The sequence below is a fragment of the Polyodon spathula genome, chromosome 14 (assembly GCF_017654505.1).
Source record: "Polyodon spathula isolate WHYD16114869_AA chromosome 14, ASM1765450v1, whole genome shotgun sequence".
Classification (NCBI taxonomy): domain Eukaryota; kingdom Metazoa; phylum Chordata; class Actinopteri; order Acipenseriformes; family Polyodontidae; genus Polyodon; species Polyodon spathula.
The window spans coordinates 39,340,235-39,351,025 of NC_054547.1; positions in this window are offsets into that span (position 1 = coordinate 39,340,235).

Here is a 10,791-nt window from a genome sequence, read left to right on the forward strand (position 1 = left end):
CTGGTGTGCTTTGCTCAGTGCTGGTGTGCTTTGCTCAGTGCTGGTGTGCTTTGCTCAGTGCTGGTGTGCTTTGCTCAGTGCTGGTGTGTTTGCACAGTGCTGGTGTGCTTTGCTCAGTGCTGGTGTGCTTTGCTCAGTGCTGGTGTGCTTTGCTCAGTGCTGGTGTGCTTTGCTCAGTGCTGGTGTGCTTTGCTCAGTGCTGGTGTGCTTTGCTCAGTGCTGGTGTGCTTTGCTCAGTGCTGGTGTGCTTTGCTCAGTGCTGGTGTGCTTTGCTCAGTGCTGGTGTTCTTTGCTCAGTGCTGGTGTGCTTTGCTCAGTGCTGGTGTGCTTTGCTCAGTGCTGGTGTGCTTTGCTCAGTGCTGGTGTGCTTTGCTCAGTGCTGGTGTGCTTTGCTCAGTGCTTGTGCTTTCAGTGCTGGTGTGCTTTGCTCAGTGCTGGTGTTCTTTGCTCAGTGCTGGTGTGCTTTGCTCAGTGCTGGTGTGCTTTGCTCAGTGCTGGTGTGCTTTGCTCAGTGCTGGTGTGCTTTGCTCAGTGCTGGTGTGCTTTGCTCAGTGCTGGTGTGCTTTGCTCAGTGCTGGTGTGCTTTGCTCAGTGCTGGTGTGCTTTGCTCAGTGCTGGTGTTCTTTGCTCAGTGCTGGTGTGCTTTGCTCAGTGCTGGTGTGCTTTGCTCAGTGCTGGTGTGCTTTGCTCAGTGCTGGTGTGCTTTGCTCAGTGCTGGTGTGCTTTGCTCATTGCTGGTGTGCTTTGCTCAGTGCTGGTGTGCTTTGCTCAGTGCTGGTGTGCTTTGCTCAGTGCTGGTGTGCTTTGCTCAGTGCTGGTGTGCTTTGCTCAGTGCTGGTGTGCTTTGCTCAGTGCTGGTGTGCTTTGCTCAGTGCTGGTGTGCTTTGCTCAGTGCTGGTGTGCTTTGCTCAGTGCTGGTGTGCTTTGCTCAGTGCTGGTGTGCTTTGCTCAGTGCTGGTGTGCTTTGCTCAGTGCTGGTGTGCTTTGCTCAGTGCTGGTGTGCTTTGCACAGTGCTGGTGTGCTTTGCTCAGTGCTGGTGTGCTTTGCTCAGTGCTGTTGTGCTTTGCTCAGTGCTGGTGTGCTTTGCTCAGTGCTGGTGTGCTTTGCTCAGTGCTGGTGTGCTTTGCTCAGTGCTGGTGTGCTTTGCTCAGTGCTGGTGTGCTTTGCTCAGTGCTGGTGTGCTTTGCTGCTGGTGTGCTTTGCTCAGTGCTGGTGTGCTTTGCTCAGTGCTGGTGTGCTTTGCTCAGTGCTGGTGTTCTTTGCTCAGTGCTGGTGTTGCATTGCTGGTGTGCTTTGCTCAGTGCTGGTGTGCTTGCTCAGTGCTGGTGTGCTTTGCTCAGTGCTGGTGTGCTTTGCTCAGTGCTGGTGTGCTTTGCTCAGTGCTGGTGTGCTTTGCTCAGTGCTGGTGTGCTCAGTGCTGGTTGCTTTGCTCAGTGCTGGTGTGCTTTGCTCACTGCTGGTGTGCTTTGCTCAGTGCTGGTGTGCTTTGCTCAGTGCTGGTGTGCTTTGCTCAGTGCTGGTGTGCTTTGCTCAGTGCTGGTGTGCTTTGCTCAGTGCTGGTGTGCTTTGCTCAGTGCTGGTGTGCTTTGCTCAGTGCTGGTGTGCTTTGCTCAGTGCTGGTGTGCTTTGCTCAGTGCTGGTGTGCTTTGCTCAGTGCTGGTGTGCTTTGCTCAGTGCTGGTGTGCTTTGCTCAGTGCTGGTGTGCTTTGCTCAGTGCTGTTGTGCTTTGCTCAGTGCTGGTGTGCTTTGCTCAGTGCTGGTGTGCTTTGCTCAGTGCTGGTGTGCTTTGCTCAGTGCTGGTGTGCTTTGCTCAGTGCTGGTGTGCTTTGCTCAGTGCTGGTGTGCTTTGCTCAGTGCTGGTGTGCTTTGCTCAGTGCTGGTGTGCTTTGCTCAGTGCTGGTGTGCTTTGCTCAGTGCTGGTGTGCTTTGCTCAGTGCTGGTGTGCTTTGCTCAGTGCTGGTGTGTTGCTCAGTGCTGGTGTGCTTTGCTCAGTGCTGGTGTGCTTTTGCTCAGTGCTGGTGTGCTTTGCTCAGTGCTGGTGTGCTTTGCTCAGTGCTGGTGTGCTTTGCTCAGTGCTGGTGTGCTTTGCTCAGTGCTGGTGTTCTTTGCTCAGTGCTGGTGTGCTTTGCTCAGTGCTGGTGTGCTTTGCTCAGTGCTGGTGTGCTTTGCTCAGTGCTGGTGTGCTTTGCTCAGTGCTGGTGTGCTTTGCTCAGTGCTGGTGTGCTTTGCTCAGTGCTGGTGTGCTTTGCTCAGTGCTGGTGTGCTTTGCTCAGTGCTGGTGTGCTTTGCTCAGTGCTGGTGTGCTGCTTGCTCAGTGCTGGTGTGCTTTGCTCAGTGCTGGTGTGCTTTGCTCAGTGCTGGTGTGCTTTGCTCAGTGCTGGTGTGCTTTGCTCAGTGCTGGTGTGCTTTGCTCAGTGCTGGTGTGCTTTGCTCAGTGCTGGTGTGCTTTGCTCAGTGCTGGTGTGCTTTGCTCAGTGCTGGTGTGCTTTGCTCAGTGCTGGTGTGCTTTGCTCAGTGCTGGTGTGCTTTGCTCAGTGCTGGTGTGCTTTGCTCAGTGCTGGTGTGCTTTGCTCAGTGCTGGTGTGCTTTGCTCAGTGCTGGTGTTTTGCACAGTGCTGGTGTGCTTTGCTCAGTGCTGGTGTGCTTGCTCAGTGCTGGTGTGCTTTGCTCAGTGCTGGTGTGCTTTGCTCAGTGCTGGTGTGCTTTGCTCAGTGCTGGTGTGCTTTGCTCAGTGCTGGTGTGCTTTGCTCAGTGCTGGTGTGCTTTGCTCAGTGCTGGTGTGCTTTGCTCAGTGCTGGTGTGCTTTGCTCAGTGCTGGTGTGTGCTTTGCTCAGTGCTGGTGTGCTTTGCTCAGTGCTGGTGTGCTTTGCTCAGTGCTGGTGTGCTTTGCTCAGTGCTGGTGTGCTTTGCTCAGTGCTGGTGTGTTTGCACAGTGCTGGTGTGCTTTGTGCTGGTGTGCTTTGCTCAGTGCTGGTGTGTTTTGCTCAGTGCTGGTGTGCTTTGCTCAGTGCTGGTGTGCTTTGCTCAGTGCTGGTGTGCTTTGCTCAGTGCTGGTGTGCTTTGCTCAGTGCTGGTGTGCTTTGCACAGTGCTGGTGTGCTTTGCGCAGTGCTGGTGTGCTTTGCTCAGTGCTGGTGTGCTTTGCTCAGTGCTGGTGTGCTTTGCTCAGTGCTGGTGTGCTTTGCTCAGTGCTGGTGTGCTTTGCTCAGTGCTGGTGTGCTTTGCTCAGTGCTGGTGTGCTTTGCTCAGTGCTGGTGTGCTTTGCTCAGTGCTGGTGTGCTTTGCTCAGTGCTGGTGTGCTTTGCTCAGTGCTGGTGTGCTTTGCTCAGTGCTGGTGTGCTTGCTCAGTGCTGGTGTGCTTTGCTCAGTGCTGGTGTGCTTTGCTCAGTGCTGGTGTGCTTTGCTCAGTGCTGGTGTGCTTTGCTCAGTGCTGGTGTGCTTTGCTCAGTGCTGGTGTGCTTTGCTCAGTGCTGGTGTGCTTTGCTCAGTGCTGGTGTGCTTTGCTCAGTGCTGGTGTGCTTTGCTCAGTGCTGGTGTGCTTTGCTCAGTGCTGGTGTGCTTTGCTCAGTGCTGGTGTGCTTTGCTCAGTGCTGGTGTGCTTTGCTCAGTGCTGGTGTGCTTTGCTCAGTGCTGGTGCTTTGCTCAGTGCTGGTGTGCTTTGCTCAGTGCTGGTGTGCTTTGCTCAGTGCTGGTGTGCTTTGCTCAGTGCTGGTGTGCTTTGCTCAGTGCTGGTGTGCTTTGCTCAGTGCTGGTGTGCTTTGCTCAGTGCTGGTGTGCTTTGCTCAGTGCTGGTGTGCTTTGCTCAGTGCTGGTGTGCTTTGCTCAGTGCTGGTGTGCTTTGCTTCAGTGCTGGTGCTTTGCTCAGTGCTGGTGTGCTTTGCTCAGTGCTGGTGTGCTTTGCTCAGTGCTGGTGTGCTTTGCTCAGTGCTGGTGTGCTTTGCTCAGTGCTGGTGTGCTTTGCTCAGCGCTGGGTGTGCAGTTTGCTCAGTGCTGGTGTGCTTTGCTCAGTGCTGGTGTGCTTTGCTCAGTGCTGGTGTCTTTGCTCAGTGCTGGTGTTCTTTGCTCATTGCTGGTGTGCTTTGCTCACTGCTGGTGTGCTTTGCTCACTGCTGGTGTGCTTTGCTCAGTGCTGGTGTGTTTGCTCAGTGCTGGTGTGCTTTGCTCAGTGCTGGTGTGCTTTGCTCAGTGCTGGTGTGCTTTGCTCAGTGCTGGTGTGCTTTGCTCAGTGCTGGTGTGCTTTCAGTGCTGGTGTGCTTTGCTCAGTGCTGGTGTGCTTTGCTCAGTGCTGGTGTGCTTTGCTCAGTGCTGGTGTGCTTTGCTCAGTGCTGGTGTGCTTTGCTCAGTGCTGGTGTGCTTTGCTCAGTGCTGGTGTCAGTGCTGGTGTGCTTTGCTCAGTGCTGGTGTGCTTTGCTCAGTGCTGGTGTGTTTTGCTCAGTGCTGGTGTGTGCTTTGCTCAGTGCTGGTGTGCTTTGCTGGCGGGGGACGTATCACGGGTGCCTCACTACCACAACGTAGGCCGGGAACGTACACGACCACAGTGGCGACTACGGAAACGAGTTGCACAGTGGCTGGTGTACAAACCAGGGCACACTGGGTGCATTTAACGAGTGCTAACCGTGCTTACCCAGAAATGTTTTCTACTTGCTCACTACCACACGAACGTCCAGTGCTGGTGTGCTTTGCTCAGTGCTGGTGTGCTTTGCTCAGTGCTGGTGTGCTTTGCTCAGTGCTGGTGTGCTTGCTCAGTGCTGGTGTGCTTTGCTCAGTGCTGGTGTGCTTTGCTCAGTGCTGGTGTGCTTGCACAGTGCTGGTGTTGCAGTGCTGGTGTGCTTGCACAGTGCTGGTTTGCTTGCTCACTGCTGGTGTGCTTTGCTCAGTGCTGGTGTGCTTGCTCAGTGCTGGTGTGCTTTGCTCAGTGCTGGTGTGCTTTGCTCAGTGCTGGTGTGCTTTGCTCAGTGCTGGTGTGCTTTGCACAGTGCTGGTGTGCTTTGCTCAGTGCTGTGCTTTGCTCAGTGCTGGTGTGCTTTGCTCAGTGCTGGTGTGCTTTGCTCAGTGCTGGTGTGCTTTGCTCAGTGCTGGTGTGCTTGCTCAGTGCTGGTGTGCTTGCACAGTGCTGGTGTGCTTTGCTCAGTGCTGGTGTGCTTTGCTCAGTGTGATGCTCACCGGCAGGGGCAGGCTGTGCAGGATCATGACCATGTTCTTGATGTTCTGGACAACTCTCTCCAGCAAGGCGTGAATGCAGTGGGACTGTGGTGTGCTCCTCACTGCCTGCACTGCCTCGGAGAGCATGGTCAGTGCAGAGATGATCTCATTCCTCTGTACTTCACTCTGACAGTCAGCAAAAACAAAATTGGATCAATGTCTGGGCCATTCACTGGAAAGTGCTTTACTTTAAAATCAATAGGATCAATTCCGAAATCAATTGCTCCGAAATTACTTACGGATTTGTGTTCCCACTGCATCATCTGGAAGCCTACATTTGGTAGCTTGACTTTCTGCGAGAGCAGGGAGGGAATTCCGCACTGGTTCTGTGAGTCAGAGACACAGCCAGAGTTACATCAGGGGGTGAAGGACACAGCCAGAGTTACATCAGGGGGGTGAAGGATACAGCCAGAGTTACATCAGGGGGTCAGGACCACAGCCAGAGTTACATCAGGTGGTGAAGGACACAGCCAGAGGTACATCAGGGGGTGAAGGACACAGCCAGAGGTACATCAGGGGGTGAAGGACAAAGCCAGAGGTACATCAGGGGGTGAAGGACACAGCCAGAGGTACATCAGGGGGTGAAGGACACAGCCAGAGTTACATCAGGGGGTGAAGGACACAGCCAGAGTTACATCAGGGGGTGAAGGACACAGCCAGAGAAACGTCAGGGGGTGAAGGACACAGCCAGAGGTACATCAGGGGGTGAAGGACACAGACAGAGTTACATCAGGGGGTCAGGACCAAATCGTCTCCAAATCATCATTAGCGCACTTGTTTTGTGAGGGCCTGTAAAGCTGTGAAGCTCAAAGAGGCTCCTGCCAGTAGAGCTGCAGTCTGCTCGCTGCCTCATCTTACCAAGGCATCCTGGAAGCCTTTTGTCCTTTCAATTTGCTCCTCAATGGCATGAGGTTTACACACAAAGTTAATGGAGCTCGCCTGCATCTCTTGCGCTTGGAACAGAATCGCTGCCAGCAGCAGAAGTCCTGCAAGTAAAGAGAAGGAGGGGGCATGATTGAAGTGTTTAAAATCAAACAGGAGTTGACAAAGTTAACCTGAACCAATACTGTAAACACAGCACAGAAACCAGGACCACAGGACACAGCTGCAAATCAAGTGGAGATGAACCCAAGACGAGGGGAGGAGACACCTCTCCACACAGAGTGGTGAGGGGATGGAATGGGTTACCTAGTCATGTTGCTGAAGGAGACTCTTCTCCACAAAGAGAGTGGTGAGTGGTTGAGGCACAATAACTGGAATCCTTTAAGACCTGACTTTACAAAGACAAAGCGAGTCAGTCAACTACTAGGAACCAGATGAGCTCTGATGGGCCAAATGGCCTCCTCTCGTTCATTAAATTTCCCAATTTATTAAAGACCAGCTGAGTCATTCGCAAGAGATCAGTTGCTTCAATGAAATTGTACTCTAATTGCCTCCCATGACATCCTGCCAGACAAGTTATGCAACATATTGGTAAACATATATATAAGTGAGTGTTGAGGCTGCTTAAAGAAAACAGCATGCCTGCAGCCATGGTGAGCCACTATATGTTAAGCAAAACAGTGTGTTGCAATCAGTGGTGTAACTGGTTTCAAAAGTTTCTGTAACTTTGTGGGCATGCATGAAGATTATCTAACAAGTATAACAACACATAGCATCCCTTGTATGTCTAATTAAAAGATCTAAAGGCATTCCTGCGGCAATCATTCAAAATAATGCATTATTAGCACAATGTTGCCATGAGTGAAGAATGTGACAACTAGTTATATTATTCAGAACTGCCCTTGAAATATATTTCTAGAGACATTGAAGTTTCCCCACAATTGAAATACTTCGGATAAATACAGTTTTGCTATTAAAACGATGCTCGTATTGTATTGGTGTGAGAAAGGGGTGTTTTTAAAAAGTATTTTCATTCACTTAAAAGATGCAGATAAAACTTGAACCTCAAACAGAGTGCATCGCCGATAATGTAAATAACACCAAGCGCCAAACTTTAAACGTGTTCCTGTAACAGGTAAGAACTCAACTTTACTACGATGAATACGATAATGTTCGTTATGGTAATTGTTTACTTATTAGTTAAAACATGTTTAGTAACATTGATAAATAGAGAAGTGACAGTCTGTGCGATTGTATTTAAACACGCAGAATAATTTAGAATCAGTAATATATCGTGAGTCATTTGGTATGATAATCGCGTAAAATGTTATTGGTAATGTGTTTAGTTTGTATTAATGTTTATATTTATTTGCACAAGACACAAAGGCCATTTAGCTGTTTTAAGTTTACGGTTTTCAATTTAAAATGAAAAAGTAAAAAGTGTGATAACATTAGTAAAAAACACGAGCTATGGTGAATTACATATTTAAATGTAATGGATTTTGGATACAGAAGCATAGCGCATCTTCCTCTATCTTTGTCCATCCGTTTCCATTTCCCTCCCAACATTACTGTGCTCTCAGGCTGTATACAAATTAGGAGGCCGGGTCTTTAAACTAGCCGCCAGGTATGCTCACTTCTCATTGGTCAGTTTCCCTAGTTGAGGTGTGTGCAGCTCCAGGACCTGGATCGGTGGAGCCTGATCCAGATCCTTATAGTAAAACACCATCTCATGACCCGGCTCCAGTGACCCCGGATCCGATCCCATTGTCTTCCCATTCACGTCTTGTTTGTTTGTTTGGAGGGTGTTTGGAGATCCCGTTATGGGGTCTCGTTCAGGAGGGCTGGGGGCTCTCACCCGCCGACACGGGGTCCGTTGCCTGCCTGACCCCGGGGTTTCGGTGGAGGAGTGCCTGCTGGCAGTAGGAGAGGTGGTGGGGTTTGAGAATATTATGTCGGCGTCAAGAATGAATAAAGCGCTGGTAATATTTTTAGTGGAGGTGTCTCTGGTACACAAGCTGGTAGAGGAAGGATTTACAGTGAAAGGTGAATTTGTTCAGGTTTCCCCTCTAGTAACCCCGGTAACGAAAGTTATTATTTCTAATGTGCCTCCGTTTTTAAAAAATGAGCAATTAGAAAAGAATTTAGCTCGTTTTGGTAAACTGGTGTCCCCGATTAAGGGAATCCCGCTGGGGTGCAAAAATAACAGTGTTAGGCACGTCATGTCGTTTAGAAGGCAGGCGTTTGTCTTACTAAATGATCCTAATCAAGTCATTAATGTTGCCTGGAATTTTAACGTGGAAGGGATGAATTGTGTAGTTTTTGTCAGTTCCGAAACGATGAGGTGTTTTTACTGTGGAGAACAGGGACACCAGAGGAAAGCCTGCCCGAGAAGGGAGGCTAGAGCGGAGACAGGGCAGGATCAGGGCGATGCTGGCGGGGAGGAAGTCGGGGGTGTTGGGGGTGAGCGGGAGGAAGAGTCGGCTCCTGCACCGCAGCCGCAGAGCGAGCCCGTGCTGACCGAGGAGGGGGCGATCCAGAAGGAAACCGGAGCAGAACCACCAACACCACGGCCTCGCACAAAGAGACCCAGCCGCAGCCTGTCACTGACGGGTTCGGAGGATAATACCGCTACTACTGAGAATGGTGAAGAATCATTCAAGGTAGTAGCGAAAAAGACACGAATTCAGCGGAAGGCTGCAGAGCTGCCGGATGGCAGAGCGCAGCCAGTGCAGAACTCCGAACCCGTGCAGACAGGGAGACTGCGGGCTCCAGGCGGGGCGTCAGTCCCTCCCAACGCGGAGGAAGAGAGCACAGCGCAGGGTGAGCCGGGCGCGGTGCAAGACTCTCCGCTAGCTGAATCTCAGCCGCCTGAAATAGTGACGGCTGTGGCAGAGACCGGTGTCGAGGAGTCGGAGGGAGCTGCGGAGGAACGGATTCTCGGGGGCGAGCGAGAGGACAGCGCGGATGAGATGGAGGGGGAGCTCTCTGACTCCTCGCTTATCTCAGACATCCCTGATAGCCAACCCGTCAGTAAGAAAAAGTTATACACGCTTGAGCAGGTAAATGATTTTATGATAGAAACAAAAGGGAAAAGGGGAGTAGAAATAGAGAGTTTTTTCCCTGATCTAAGGTTATTTCTCCACTCCGCTCACGTTATAACAAGGAAAGCCACAATAGAAGAATTTGATCAGCCAAAACGTTATAGATTAAAAAAAATTGTTCAGAAAATTAAAAAGGATCTTAAAAGTGGTTCAAAATCTCTTGTTTAAAAATGGCTGTGTTTTATGAAACTTCTTTTATTACTTGTTTTAGTGTGTTAGTTTTTTTAGCTATGATGGAAAGGTGCGTTTTTGTTTCTTTTAATCTAAACGGCTGCAGACAGTCTTTTAAGAGGGCGCAGCTAGTCGAGTTTTTAGAGCAGAAGCAGGCGGGGGTGGTGTTTCTGCAGGAAACGCACTCGGATCAGGAGAATGAGGAGGCGTGGCGAGCGGAGTGGAAGGGGCTGTGCGTGATGAGTCACGGCGCTAGTACTAGTGCAGGAGTAGCCGTGCTTTTTAAACCCAGCCTGGGGGCAGTTTTACTAGATATGGATGAAATCGAGAAAGGGAGGATTTTAAAAGTAAGAGCTAGGCTGGGCAGTACAGTGTATGTTTTTATTAATATTTATGCCCCCAATAGAGGGGGGGAACGAATTTTATTTTTTAAGAAATTAAAGCAAGCTCTTTTTAATATTAATAATAATGATGTGGTGGTAGTAGGAGGAGATTTTAATTGTACTGTTAATTTTAATATTGATAGAAATAATGATGAACCACACCCTCAGTCCTCCAGAGAGTTGGCTGCATTGTTAGAGTCCAGTGACCTGGTTGACATATGGAGATGCCTGCACCCCAGTTCAAGACAATACACCTGGTCTCAGTATCACACAGACTGTGTATATAGAGCAAGACTAGACCGGTTTTATACTTCTAAAAACGATTTAAATAAATTTATCAAAGCAAGAATCATCCCCAGTAGTCTCTCTGACCACCACTGTCTATTAATTACAGTATTAATTCAATCAGAACCCCACAGAGCATCTTACTGGCATTTCAATGTAAAATTATTACAAGATGTAAAATTTAAGCAACAATTCAAACTTTTTTGGATAATTTGGAAAAAAGAAAAAGCACAATATAAAGATTTAAGACAGTGGTGGGACATTGGCAAAATACAAATTAAATGTTTTTGTCAACAATATACTATAAATGCAACCAGGTCACTGAACACAGCCGTAAACTATAAATGCTGTCCACTCACCCCCCTGTAGACCGGTTTTAAGTTTAGTTACAAAAATAGTGTTATATGATATTGTACGTTGGTCCGTTACTTTTGAGAGAACTGGAGTCCAAAATCCTCCTCCTAGAGGAAAGTTTAAATTCAGAATTTAAAGAACAGACCCTGGAGAACCTAAAGGAGCAGAAAATCGCGCTGGGGAGCTTGCTGAAGGAAAGAGTGAAGGGGGCGATTGTGCGTTCCAGATTCATGGAGTTGAGAGACATGGATGCCCCCACTAGTTTCTTCTTCAACCTGGAGAGGAAGAGAGCGGACAGTAGACAGCTGTGTTGTATCAGGACTCCTGGTGGGAAAGAACTGCACACCCGGGAGGAAATCAGCAGAGAGGCGGTGCGTTTTTACAAGGAACTTTATAATAAAGAACTGTGC